Here is a 14,656-nt window from a genome sequence, read left to right as displayed (position 1 = left end):
TGACAATTTGGTAAAACAAATTAGAGATCAAGGTCAAGCACATATAAAAAGGATATATAATGCATTGATAGAAATTGACTCAGAAACGGAACTTGTTAAAGATTGTATGATAAAGTGGGCCCAGAATTTTCAAGAAGTTATAACAATGGATACTTGGGAAAAGATTTGGGTTAGAAATGTAAAATTTACACAGGCCCAAAATTTAAGAGAGAATTTTTATAAAATGTTTTATAGGTGGCACTTAGATCCTAAAAAATTAGCAAGTATGTATCTGAACTGCCAGCCTAAATGTTGGAGGTGTGGTTGTGAGGATGCAACGTATTTTCATATATGGTGGACTTGTAAAAAGGTTAAAGCTTTTTGGATTAAAATTTGGTGGAATATGCAAAAGATATTTAAGAAAAGGATAAAGTTTTCTCCGCGATTGTTTTTATTGGGTATTATTACAGATACTACTGTTATAGACACTAAGTTGATGTTGAATCTAATTACGGCAGCAAGACTTTTAGTAGTGCAATATTGGAAGAAGGAGGAATTGCCGACTATAGAAGAGTGGACTTTGAAAGTTTCTAACTTGGCGGAAATGGCAAAGATTTCAGCATATTTGAAAGACCAATCGCAACAGAGATATATTGTGGAATGGAGAATATGGATTGAATATATTCAGAATAAATATGGGACTAAAAAGTTTCATTTAGCATTTGAATAAGTAGTGGATTTTTATGATGTATAATTAGTTATTTGTTATTTCATTAATATTATGACTATGGAGAGTTAAAGTGCGATAGAATTTAATGTTTTACTTTTGTTGTTAGCATATTTTAGCTTATGTTTGTATCACTATACCCTGTATTCAGCTCTGGGAAGTCGGGGAGGGGGGAGGGGAGGGGAGGGGAGGGTTGGGGAGAGTGGAGGGGGAGGAGGGAGTTTTTTGTATTTAAAAATGTATTGTAAAACTTTTTAATAAAAAAAATCTTACCCAGATTCAAGCATGCTGTTTAAGATCCGCTTAGTTTAAAAGCTTATGACTTGTTGTTTCAGCTATGGCTGGACATGGAGTTAGCCAGCTTTTTCTTCCGTTGGTTTCTGGGAGGCTTCTCCTGGACTGTTCGGAGAGACCGCTGTCTCTCCTAAGTCCCTGGGATTTCCTTCCTTCATTTCACCCCTTCAGGGTGGGTTCTGGCCCCTTAGGGTCCCCAACAAAAAGAAATTTCAGCCAAAGGATTCGGCATTCTGAATCTTCCAACTGCTCCGCTGAAAAACAGGAACCAGAAGCTATCATTTCCAAGTTTTAAATGGCCCCAATTTCTATCACAGTTCCCCCACAGTCTAATGTTTAAAGTGTACCTCTTATCTATATAGTTTCTCGCAATCTATATCAGCAAATTGTTGCCTGCTGGCAATCCTTTGCCAGCTCGCACCCTGAGAAGGCCCTCCCTGTGGGAGCGCACAGGACGAAGGGAACTTGATGCCGGCAGCAGGTGTTCCCTCAGATATCCCGGACCCAAGCCATTTAGGGCTTTATAGGTCATCACCAGCACCTTGAATCTCACCCGGAGGGCAACCGGAAGCCAATGCAGCTTGCGGAGCAGAGGTGTTACATGGGAGTATCGGGAAGCCCCCATCACAACTCGCACGGCTGCATTCTGCACCAGCTGAAGCCTCCGAGTGGTCCTCAAGGGCAGCCCCATGTAGAGAGCGTTGCAGTAGTCTAACCGGGAGGTCATGAGTGCATGAGTGACTGTGCGCAAGGCATCTCGGTCCAGATAGGGCCGCAACTGGCACATCAGGCGGACCTGGGCAAAAGCCCCCCTGGTCACGGCTCCTATATGATCTTCAAGACTGAGCCGCGAGTCCAGGAGGACACCCAAGTTGCGGGCTCTATTGACGGGGGGGTAACACCTCACCCCCCATCATTAAAGATGGAATAGAATGGTTCGCTCGAGATGCCTGTACGCACAGCCACTCAGTCTTGGCAGGATTGAGTCGGAGCCTGTTTCTCCCCATCCAAACCCGAACCGCCTCCAGGCAACGGGACATCACGTCAAGGGCATCACTGAGTTGGTTTGGGATGGAAAGAAAAAGTTGGGTATCATCGGCGTACTGATGATACCCCACCCCAAAACCACGAATGATTTCACCCAGTGGCTTCATATAGATATTGAACAGGAGGGGAGAGAGGACTGACCCCTGAGGAACTCCACAAACGAGAGGCCTCGGGGCGGACCTCTGCCTTAAGAATATAAGGTAATATTTTCTCAGGTCTCCTAAAATCTCAAGTTTAATGACCAAACTTTTTTTATTTTCATATTTAATATTTCCTCTTTTTCCCTCTTTATATCTACTATCTAGCCGATCAGTAATCTAATAAGCTTTTCTCAGTTTTAGTTTTCCCTTAATATTTAAATTTTATGATTTATGTTTATTTTTCCCAAATTTTTAATTAACCACACTTCCTTTATGACAATTCCTCACAAAATCTAGTGTTTAGAATATACACCTTATATATAAATTCTTACCATCTGCCTCAGCAAATTAATAACACAATATACCATTCTTATTTTAGTATTTATGCTTCTAAATTTTACATAACCAAAATTTTCTTTTTCTCAAGACATTACAATATCTTATATTCAGAATACATGTCTTATCTATTCGGGTCTATTCTATTTTAAATCCCATATGTGAATCCCAACCCCATTCCTTTTCAGTCTTATTCTGGTTTTTTTTCCTTGCCAAACCATCTTCCGTGTCTTTGCTTCTAAGTCGTCAAGCAGATCTCCTTGTATTGTGGCTATCATTTGATGTTGAAGAGACCATCCAATTGCCATTTTTTTGAGAGAACTAACAACTCTAGCCAGTTGTCTCCTTGTTTTTCCATCTCGATGTGACTGTCCCACAGTATTTATCTTCTCTTTCATCTGCTCTTCTTTTTGATCCTCAGGCTCCTTCAGATTTATGGAGAGAGTCCTTTCTTTTTTCTCTTTTGTCAATTTCTTTTTTGTATCTTCCATCATCTGTGTTTGTTGAATAGTAACATCTTCTGTCATATTATTTAATTGTACCACTTTTTCTGTAGAGTTCTGTGTAGATAATTCTTCAGTTGTAGTCATAGTTTGAGTTTGCATGCCCTGGCTGCTTTCTTCTTTTTTCCTGCCATTTCTTAATTCATCATCAGCTATGTGAAGAGTTTGAATGATCGCTTTTAACATACAAAGTATTTCCTGGTCTTTCTCTGCAGAAAAAGTCCATTCCTGCTTTTCTTCAATTATAGTATATTAAACTACAGGCTTATAGTCAAAAAATCCACTGGGTAAAAAGCAGGACTGAGTTTCTTGCAGCTGGTGTCTCAAGGTTGCATATATCTTATCTTATTTCAGAAAAAAATAAAAAATAGAAAATTAAGATTTTTATAGTCCACCATTTTTAAAAGTAGAGTTCCAATTTGGATCCAATGTTTTTTCAATGTTTTTTTTTTTTGAAAACTCCCCTGGGTGGTCAGTCACCGCTGTTTCTGGAGGGAGGGGTAAATTCTCCCTTCTCTCACCACAGGGGGGAAAATACTTGGCAGCTTATGCAGGTACAAAAAATAATTAGGTTATAAAAGAGATAGATCTCACCCAGTCTCTTCTGTGCTGCTTTAAAGTTGGCTGATGGAGAGTGTGACTTCGGCTGTTAGCAGCCTAGGGACAAGCCATATTTCTATGGCCAGTCCTTTCGTCCGCCAGTTTGGAGGGATTGCCAGCTCTAGCGGGAGAGCTACCGCTCTCCTGCAATCCAGTGAGAGCCCCTCGTAGCTGGTCGCCTCTTTGGGGTGACTTTCAGCCCTTTTCAGCCCACCCCCAGCAAAGTGAAACTGGACGGGGGAGAGAGAGCGAGTCTCCCAGCTGTCCATGGCAGCCGCACAGCAAACCGGAAGTCCTGCTCTTTGCTAAACTTTCCCCCTCCTCCCAAAAAAAAGCAATGTTGCAAAAAGAGAAACCAGCGAAGGAGCCAAACTTTTGCCTTTGTCCTTCTCTGGAGGAAAGAGGAAAGCAGCATCCGCCAGGCATTTTTTGTCCAAATTGGGCACCCAAAGCAAAGGGAAAAAACTGCTGCAGAGTTTTGAAAAACTGCCAGGGCTGCTGCACCCCTTTCTGAAATGAAGTGCCCCGTGCAGCCCGGCTTCATCCCGCACAGCCGCCGCGGTGCCCGGCCACTTACTTGTCCAAAATGATGTACAGGTTGAAGCCCCCCTAGCAGGCGGCATCCCCCTCCTCTCGCTGCCCCCCTCTCCCATTACAGGGGACTATCAGGGCAGCCAGGAAGAGCCACTGAAGCCCCAGGAAAGAGGTCTCTGCTCTGCATGAGCCATTCCCAAATCCAGGCAGCCCAAGGGGTAAAGGTCCTGGGGCTCTGCTTTTCCCAAGCTCCTTCAGCAGATGGCCAGGCAGCGGTGGCTTCTCAGGGGATCAAATCCTCACATTCAGAAAAGAGGGGGAAAGGCTGTGGGGGTTTTTTGGGGTGGTGGTGGTTTCAGATTTCCCTTCTGCTCTGCTTTCCCTCCGGTCCATTTTCAGGGCACCTCTGCCTTGCGCTTCCAGTGCAGCATAGCCGAGCCCGTCACTGTTGGCCAGGCGATTGGCAACTTCCAGTTCCCATTGCTTTGCTTTGCCCCAGATTTAAGGAATGTGGAAGCCTCATTCCCCCCTCCTGCCCCCTTCCCCGTGAAGGAAAGAGCTGGAATCTGGCACTGATCCTGCCGCTTCCGCTGAGCCCTAAAGAAGCACCAATCAAAAGAAGCGCCAATCAGAAGAAGCATTGATCAGCTGGAGTCCAGCGCTGATCCTGGCGCTTCTGCTGAGCCTGACAGCCCTGCAGCTCCAGCTGTCTCCCGCTCAGGCTTGTGCAGTGCTGCCGCTGGTTCAGCTCATTCCCCTCCCCTGCTACCACTTCTAGGATGGTCATGCACCACCTGCCAGGTGCCAATGTACCACAGGTGGTATGCATACCATCAGTTGAAAAGCCCTGGCATATTTCTCTCTAGTGGTATTAGCTGTTTTTCTTTTTCCATTTTCCTCAGGGTGTCTTTTATTTTGTTCTCTAGCTATTTTGTTGGATTGTTGTGGATTATTTGGTAGGTGTTAGTGTTGTTTAATTAGTTTTCAGCTTTGCAGTTTTGTCCATTACCATGGTCAGTCTGCCTTTGTCTGCTGGTAGGATGACGATGCTTTTGTCTTGTTTCAGTTTCTTTAGTGCTCTCTTCAACTTTTGGCTGAGTGTTTTGTTGTGTCTGTTGCATTGTACATTGGGGATGACTCTTTGCCTGATGTCTTCTTGTGTTTCTTGGACTAGGTGTTTCATTTTTAGAATGGATTCGAAGTTGGCTAGGAATTCGGTGGGGTTGGTGTCTTTGTAGTTGAAATTGAGGCCGTGTGTGAGGACAGTCTTTCTGTCATCTGATAGAGGTCTGCTGTAAAGATTTCTGATTCATAGTTCTGAGTTGTTGTCCTGTGGTTTAGGGATGATAGTATAGAGTTTCTCTTGTAGTGAGTTGTGTTTTTGGGTTTGTATTTTGTTGGCATTCCTGTGGATCAACAGACACATTGACCTACAACCAGCCTATGAACACCTGAGAATTCAAATCAACTGCACAACCAATCACCCCTACTCCTTCTCTTCCTTAGACTAGACATACAGAGTTCCTGCAACCGTTCAACATATATTTTAGCCTCCAGCTCTCTAATCATTTTTGTTGCTCTTCTCTGCACTCTTTCTAGACTCTCAATATGTTTTTTTATCGTGGTGACCAAGATTGGATGCAGACTAGTCCAAGTGTGGTCTCCGGATGGCTCCCGACCTCCGCTCCTTCCGACGTGATCTAAAGACCTATTTGTTTGAACAAGCAGGCCTGGTCTGATGGGTTTGGGTTTTATTATTGTTTTTAATGTATTGTAATTTATTGTTGTATTGCATAGGGCATTATGTTTAATCTTTTCTTAATTTTTGTATCTTTCTATTTTAGTATTTATTGCCCTGTTCACCGCTCTGAGTCCTTCGGGAGAAGGGCGGTATACAAATTAAATAATAATAATAATAATAATAATAATAATAATAATAATAATAATAATAATAATAATAATAATAATAATAATTATTATTATTATTATTATTATTATTATTATTATTATTATTATTATTATTATAGCAGTATACAGTATAGCAGTACTAATACTTCATCTGATCTTGAAGTATGATCACGTGTTGATGCAGCCTAGGACTGCATTGGCTTTTTTGGCTGCTGCCGCACACTGCTGGCTCATATTTAAGTGGTGGTTCACTAGGACACCTTGCCAGATAAATTTCAAAATCAATGCATTTAGCTCATCAAAAAAAAATATCTCTAATTTTATAGGTAGTTTTGGTAAAGTATTCATTTTCACCATTGCTATTCTTCCCAAGATTGATAATTGTAAATTTTTCCATCTTTCCAAATCTGATTTTATTTGTTTTAATAGTTTAAAATAGTTACCTTCTTTTAATGTTGCACACCTTGCTGTTAAGTATATCCCCAGGTATTTAACTTTCTTAACTATCTGGAGATCTGTATTTTCTGACAGTTGATATTTTTGTTTATCTGTAAGATTTTTAACTATCCCTTTAGTCTTATCTCTGTTTATTTTCAATCCTGCTACTTCTCCAAATTCTTCAATCTTTGTCAATCATTTAGGGCTTGTCTCCAAAGGATCTTCTAATATAAATACCAAATTGTCCGCGAATGCTTGCAATTTATATTTTTCATCTTTTATTTCCATACCTTTAATTTCTGGGTCCTGTCTAACATTTCTATTCAGCACTTCCAGAGTTAAAATAAATAATAATGGAGATAGTGGACACCCTTGTCTTGTGCCTTTTTTAATATTAAAATTTTCTGTAAAAACTCCATTTACAATTGCTTTAGCCATTTGTCTATGGTAAATTGTTTTAATTATATTTATAAAGTTTTCTCTAAAGTCCATATAGTATAATTGTTGTACCATAAATTGCCAGTTAACATTATCAGAAGCTTTCTGTGCATCTAAAAAGATTAATGCCATTTGTTTCCCTGGATGCATTTAATAATATTCCAAGGTATCTAAGTTCATTCTTAGGTTGTTCTTTATTTGTCTCTTTGGTAAAAATCCTTTTTGGTCTGGATGTATAAATTCAATCAAAAATCTCTTCAATCTTTCTGTTATTATTTTGTAATCCACATTTAATAACGATATTGGTCTGTAATTCATTATCTGAGTCAAGTCTGTATTTGGTAGTTTGGCCTCTACTAATACTTCATTACCTACTTCTTGCATTAATGGGCTTAGTATATCTTTTTAAAAATATATTTTATTTTTTTAACATAATCACGTTAATATTTGGTAAACAGCGTGTTGTCTGGGTTTACATTTAAAAACAATCCATAACAATTATGTTCTATAATTCCATAATCCACATAGTAGCTTTCTTTGACTTTCTCTTCTTCCAGTAATATTCTCTTTTACCAACCTTAAATTAGTACATTTCTTAATATTTTGATTGATGACAGTTGAATATAAACATTTTTCTAGTATTTAACAACCACATCAATATAAAGCTTCTTTTCTAAGTGATCATCTTAATTACTTCGTCATAAGCCCTGTTTTCAAAGTTCTTATTTAGATTTGTTTTCTCCGCAATGTTCAAAACATTCTTACCAGTTAAGATGTTCTCAGAGTTAATTACACTTAAGTATTACATCTTTTTCCTCATACAAGTCATCCCAACAGTTTTACATTTCTCATATCTTTAAAAAAAAAGAAAAAGAAAAAGAAAAGAAAAAAGAAGGAAATAATATACTACTTAAAAACATATCCCTCTTAAGCTAAAATACATTTATATCCAAATTTTTTGTATTCTTTTTATGTTAGGAATTGTTGTGCAGAGCTCTTCTTGTGCTAGCAAAGAGTTGCACAAACAAGGAAGGGTACTGAGAGCAGTAAGTGTCACACAGTAACCACAAGAGTACACTGAGTTGTGAAAACAGAAAGTATTTTACTTTTGAGGTGGTGTAAAAACAAAAATGCACAGTCAAAAAGAAAACAGTCCAGGTCATACACAATAGTAACAGTCCAAGGAGTTTTCCAAATACAAAGTCTTCTTACCGGTCCAGAGGTCAAATACACAGTTCAGGTTTATCACAGTAGTAAACCAACAGTACAGCAAAACAGTAATAGTAGAGAAAGCAGTGAATTCAGAGAGAAAGAAGCTACGTTCCTAGCTCCCTCTTCTGGCCATGAGAACACTTTTACACCCATTGGCCAATAAACATCTTAAAGTCACAACATCATCGTTTATATATTTTCAACCCAACTATGTAGGCTATCACCATATGCCTAACATTCTCCCATTTGTGTAGAATAATATATAACCTATTACAATCTTATGCCAATTCTTTCACAACTAGTATTGTGTTTCACATCACTTTGGACTTTAGTGAAATGATCTGCAATATTTACATCAGATGAACAATATTCCAGTTGTATTAATTTGTCTTTGACACATTGTCTTACATTCAAGTAATGAAGATCTGTATGTTTGGATCTTGTTCTGACTGCAGCATTATTTGCCATTTTTATCGCAGCTTGATTGTCCTCATATATGATAAATGGATCTTTTACAGTTAAACCCATATCCAACAATAATTGTTTGTACACTAGCAGTTCTGTACATAACACTGATAGACATGAGAATTCAGCCTCCATTGTAGACAGGCTAATGTGCTTTTGTCTGATGGACTTCCATCCAATTAAAGCATCACCCAACATTATAGCCATTGTAGCCAAGAAATTAAAAGACGCTTGCTCCTGGGGAGGAAAGCCATGGCAAATCTAGACAGCACACTAAAAAGCAGAGACATCACCCTGTCAACAAAAGTGCATATAGTCAAGGCTATGGTCTTCCCAGTTGCAATGTATGGCAGTGAAAGTTGGACCATAAGAAAGGCTGAGCGCCAAAGAATTGAGGCCTTTGAACTATGGTGCTGGAGAAGACTCCTGCGAGTCCCTTGGACTGCAAGGCGATCAAACCGGTCAGTCCTAGAGGAGATCAATCCTGACTGCTCTTTAGAAGGCCAGATCCTGAAATTGAAACTCAAATACTTTGGCCACCTGATGAGAAGGAAGGACTCACTGGAGAAGAGCCTAATGCTGGGAAAGTTTGAGGGCAATAGAAGAAGGGGACGACAGAGAATGAGGTGGCTGGATGGAGTCACTGAAGCAGTAGGCGTGAGCTTAAATGGACTCCAGAAGATGGTAGAGGACAGGAAGGCCTGGAAGAACGTTGTCCATAGGGTCGCGATGGGTCGGACACGACTTCGCAGCTAACAACAACAACAACATTATAGCCAACCCTGAGGTTGATTTACGAGTCCTTGTCTCAGAGGCAAAACTCGCATCTGCATATGCTGTAAGCATTAACTCACGATTTGGCTCTAAATATAATGAGTAGTGAATAGACTGCTTCAAATACCTCAATACCCTTTTAGCTGCTTGCCAGTGTCTCACAGTTGGTTCATTATTGTATCTGGCTAATTGGTTGACACTAAAAGAGATATCAGGTCTAGTCCAATTACTCAGATACATAAGACTACCTATTAAAGATTGGTACATAGTCTTATCAAATACAGGACTCTCAACATTAGTGTCCTTAAAATCCGTAGCCATCGGAGTTTTTGCTGGTTTGCAAAGTTCCATATTATATCTCTTTAATAACTGAGATATTTTACTGGCTTGCGAAACCTTAAAACCTCTATTTGTCTTAACAATATCTAACCCCAAATAGTGGCTTATTTCACCAAGGTTCCTTATTGTAAATTTGTTTTGCAACCTTGAAATAATGTTCTGTGCTTCTAGCTCAGTTTTCGTTATGATTGCAATATCATCTGTGAATAATAGAAGCAAAGATAACACTCCATTGTGTTCTCTCCTAAATAAACATGGATCAGCATCACTGGCTACAAAACCTATCACACTCAACTCGTTGACTATACATTTGTTCCATTCATAACCTGATTGTTTTAATCCATACAGGCTTTTCCTTAATTTCCAACAATTCTCGATCATTGGTCAATCCTGGTGGAGTTTTTAAATAAATAGTATGTTGCAACGGAGAATGTAGGTATGCAGTTTCCACATCCACATGGTTAACTATATATTGGTTTTTAGCCGCCCACACTAAAGCCGCTCTTAAAGTAGTTGCCCTTAGACTGGGTGCAAATACCTCATCATAATCCTCAGTAGTTTGGGCAAAACCTTGCGCAACCAAACGCGCCTTATGGGTTACAGTTCCATCGACACCCTTCTTTATCTTATATATCCATTTGCAACCTATAGCTTGTTCACCAGGTGGCAGTTTTGCTTTTTCATAGACCTTAAGATCCTGCAAAGACTCCCTGTTCATTGCAGCTTTCCATGATTTCTGTTATTTTTCAGGATACATCCTGATTTCATCATAGTTAGAAGGCTCTAACTCAACTTGGCATATTACACTGGCTTCATAATGATCTGGTGGCCGTCTTTCACGCGTTGAACGCCTAGGTATTACAGGGCTTTGTACTGGTGTTTCCTCTGTTTCCTCCTTTATCTCCCCTATCGCATCTTCCTCTTTTAAAGGTATAGAAGATGTCTTATTATTTCTAGCTATGTCATCAGAGGAGTCCTCAAATACTAGAGGATCTGTGTTAACTGTTTCTTGTTCTAATCTATCCCAACCAACGTGCTCAAGGAATTTGGCACTAGCACTACTATATACATTGGTGGTGCCTTTTTCCCCAGAAACGATAGGATCTATGATTAGATTCATAACCCACAAAGTATAATTGCCTAGCCCTATGTTGGCCTTTACTCCTGAGTTGTGCAGGAATGTGGACCCATGCTGGGGTGCCAAACATGTGCAGGTAATCAAGGTTTGGTTTTTTACCATGCCATAATGTATATGGTATTTTACCAGTAGAAGAATTAACCACTACATTTAGAACATGGTTTGCACATTTTGCTGCCTCCCCCCACAGTCTATCTGTTAAGCCAGAATCTTTTAACATGGTTCTCATCATGGCTTGTAACGTTATGCATTATGTTGAGGCCTATAAGGGGCTGAACGTTTATGCTCAATGCCAGCTGATTCTAGCATATCTACAAACTGCTTGTTTGTAAATTCAGTGCCATTATCAGTTATTATGCACTGAACGTTTTGCTTTGTTTTCCTCTCGACAAACTTAAGCCAGTTTGAAAAATGTTGGAAAGTGTCTGCCTTTGACTTAAGCAGATAACAAAAACCATAATGAGAGTAATGGTCAAGAATACTTAAAATATAACATGATCCTCCTAAACTAGGCTTCATGGGTCCAATTAGATCTGCAAATACAACTTCCAAAGAGACAGTGGTCTTGAAAACGTTTAACCTGTTTGCAGGAGTTGCCTTACCCTTTTTCCTGATTACAGGCATTGCAATTCAGGTATTTCTTACATGGCTTCAGTTTTATGCCTTTTACTAACTCAACTGTTCTACGTAGTGAGTTAAAGTTCACATGCCCTAACCGCCTATGCAGTAAATGTATGCACTTGTCATGCGGCTTCTTGTTCTCACATATAGTTAGCATTAGCCGTACTAACCGGGTTACCAGTGAGAACAAACAAACCATTTTTTAGGTTAGCAATTACACAGGTTCCATTCCTTTCTATCATACATTTCTCCCCTTTGAACGTTACCACAAACCCAACCTTAACCAACTCCCTTATGGATTAAAGGTTAAATCTTAGTTTTGGTATATATAGCATAGGTAACTGTTCATCAATGTATGGACAATAGGAATTACCTTCACCAGAGGCCTTCATCCTCCAACCATTGCCCAGTGAAACATGTTGATTGCTGTTTTTCATATGAACAAACCTCTCTTTAACTTTGGTGATACATTGTGAAGCCCCACTATCAACCACCCACAGCTCATTCTTTCTGGATGTTGGTTCACCAGAAACAGCCAAACCAATGCCCTTCTTTGCTTTCCCACCGCTATTCACATTTTGTTTTCTACCCTTTCTACAGAATTTGGCTATATGCCCTCTAGCCCCACAAGAATAACATTTCTTGACGTTGTAAGCAGTGGTAAATTGCTGCTCCTCTAGTGGCTGTGTCTCTCTCAGCTGGTCTCTGTCACACCTTCTTCTGGACTCTTCCAGCAGTCTCCCAGTAATGTTAGCCAAAGTCAGTTCCTCTCTGGGCAGGACTTCCAAAGATGAAACATACTCGTCATAACTTTCATCCAAACAGGACAGAATAATATAGACCTGATGCAACTCTGAAAAAAATCAGCTCCTTTTCATGAAGCTCTTGAAAAGTTGCCTTCATGTAGTTCAAATGGGTCAACATATATCCATTCTTTTGCAGATGAGCTCTAAACAGCTTATGTGTAAGGTGTATATGTGCACCCACACTGTCGCGAACATAAAGCCTTCACAAAATGTCCCAACACTTAGCAGCAGACTCCTCACCACAAATATTTATTTATTTATTTATTTATTTATTTATTTATTTATTTATTTATTTATGAATATGGACAAGCTGCTGGTCATTCAGTGTTAGTCCAATAATGCAAAGTGCCTTTTCGTTGTTACATTTAAAGTCGTCTATCTTCTTTGCATCATCCTCATTGTCTGGATTCCAAGCAGTAGTATCTGGTGGGTTATTAACTACAGTCCATAGTCCTTCCTTGTGCAAAAGCAAGCAACATTTTGTGGACCAGGTAACATAGTTTGTCCCATCCAACTGGGTTATCCAGGAGATGCCAGTTGACTGTTCTTGTGCCATTATTACACCAGATAGCTAACACAAACTCAGCTAGGATACTGTGTGTACTAACCCTCAGTACAGGGCTGGGCCCATAACCAGTGTTAGGAATTGTTGTGCAGAGGTCTCCTTGTGCTAGCAAAGAGTTGCACAAACAAGGAAGGGTACTGAGAGCAGTAAGTGTCACACAGTAACCACAAGAGTACACTGAGTTGTGAAAACAGAAAGTATTTTACTTTTGAGGTGGTGTAAAAACAAAAATGCATGGTCAAAAAGAAAACAGTCCAGGTCATACACAATAGTAACAGTCCAAGGAGTATTCCAAATACAAAGTCATCTTACTGGTCCAGAGGTCAACACACAGTTGTTCAGGTTTACCACAGTAGTAAACCAACAGTACAGCAAAACAGCAATAGTAGAGAGAGCAGTGAATTCAAAGAGAGAAAGAAGCTACGTTCCTAGCTCCCTCTTATGGCCATGAGAACACTTACACACCCATTGGCCAATTAACATCTTAAAGTCACAACATCATAGTTTATATATTTTCAACCCAACTGTGTAGGCTATCACCATATGCCTAACAAACCATATTCAAACAAATGTTTAATCTTTAAATATTCCATCTAATACATCCAATCATCTAATCTTTGGAGTCTATTCAGAACATTCTTGTCAATTGAAATTTTCTCAAGATCAATTACACTTAAATTATCTAAAACCTTTCCCTCAATATAAACCATCCCAACATTTTTATATTTCTCATATAGTAAAACTAAATAAATAAATAAATAAATAAATAACTATGTTACTTGAGGGGCCTATCCCTCTTAAACTAAAATACATTTATATCCAGAACATTTCTATTTTTTAACCATATTCAAACAAATGTTTAGTCTTTAAGTATTCCATCTGATAGGTCCCATCATCCAATTTCTTAATTCTAACTTTAGCCTTTTTTTTTTGCCAAACTCCGCTGGACCAAAAAGTCTTCCCATAATCTTGTAGATGTTGTCATAGGTACAGGAGACAAATCCAATAAAATGTTTTTGTGGGAGGGTTTCGCCCCTTCGTATTCACTGAAAACCTTTTTCTTTCTTTCTCTCTTAATTTCTCTTAACATTTTTTTTGTCTCTCAAGTTCTTGTAGTTCTCCTGACAGCTCTATAATCCATTTTGTCAAAACATTTTTCTTCTCCTCAGTTTTATTTTGCAATCTTGAAGTGTAGATTATCTTTTCCATATCCAATATTTCCTGCAAATTTTTCTCCGCCTGGCCATTGTTGGGTTCCATCTTTAAATCTCTTTCCTCTGGTTTATGTTCAGTTGTCTGCTTTATCTGATCGCTCTCTGTTTTTATTTTCTGAGAGTTTTTTTTGTTGTAAGGTTAAATTGAAGATGTGTTCATTTAAATTTTCAAACTTGTTTTTAATTTCCTTGTGGTTTGAAATCATTGTCGTTTGAATTAGTTGCAACTTAGCATACATTTCCTTCTGGAAAGTATTTGTTTTTTCTTGATATGTTCTTTCTGCAGGTCTCTGATGTTCCATGGTAGCCAAAAATCAAAGTTTTCCTTTCTCTACAAACAGCTTTAGAGTCACAATTCTATATTTATAATCCAGGAAAGTCAATTGTTTTTCTAAAGTTTATAGTTCTTGCCTTGTAAATAGCCCAAAACGTTTTATTTTTGTTGCAGCTGTTCTCTTTTTAGTTAAGACATTGAAGGTCACAAAAACAAGTTATCTTTTCCTGGGCTTTCTGTCAGTTCCTTTATTAGAGCAACTACAGTTGTATATTTTCATCCACCACTAGATGTCAGCACCAGT

The sequence above is a fragment of the Vipera berus genome (assembly GCF_964194415.1).
Source record: "Vipera berus genome assembly, chromosome: W".
Lineage (NCBI taxonomy): Eukaryota > Metazoa > Chordata > Lepidosauria > Squamata > Viperidae > Vipera > Vipera berus.
Note: the sequence above shows the minus strand (reverse complement) of the source record.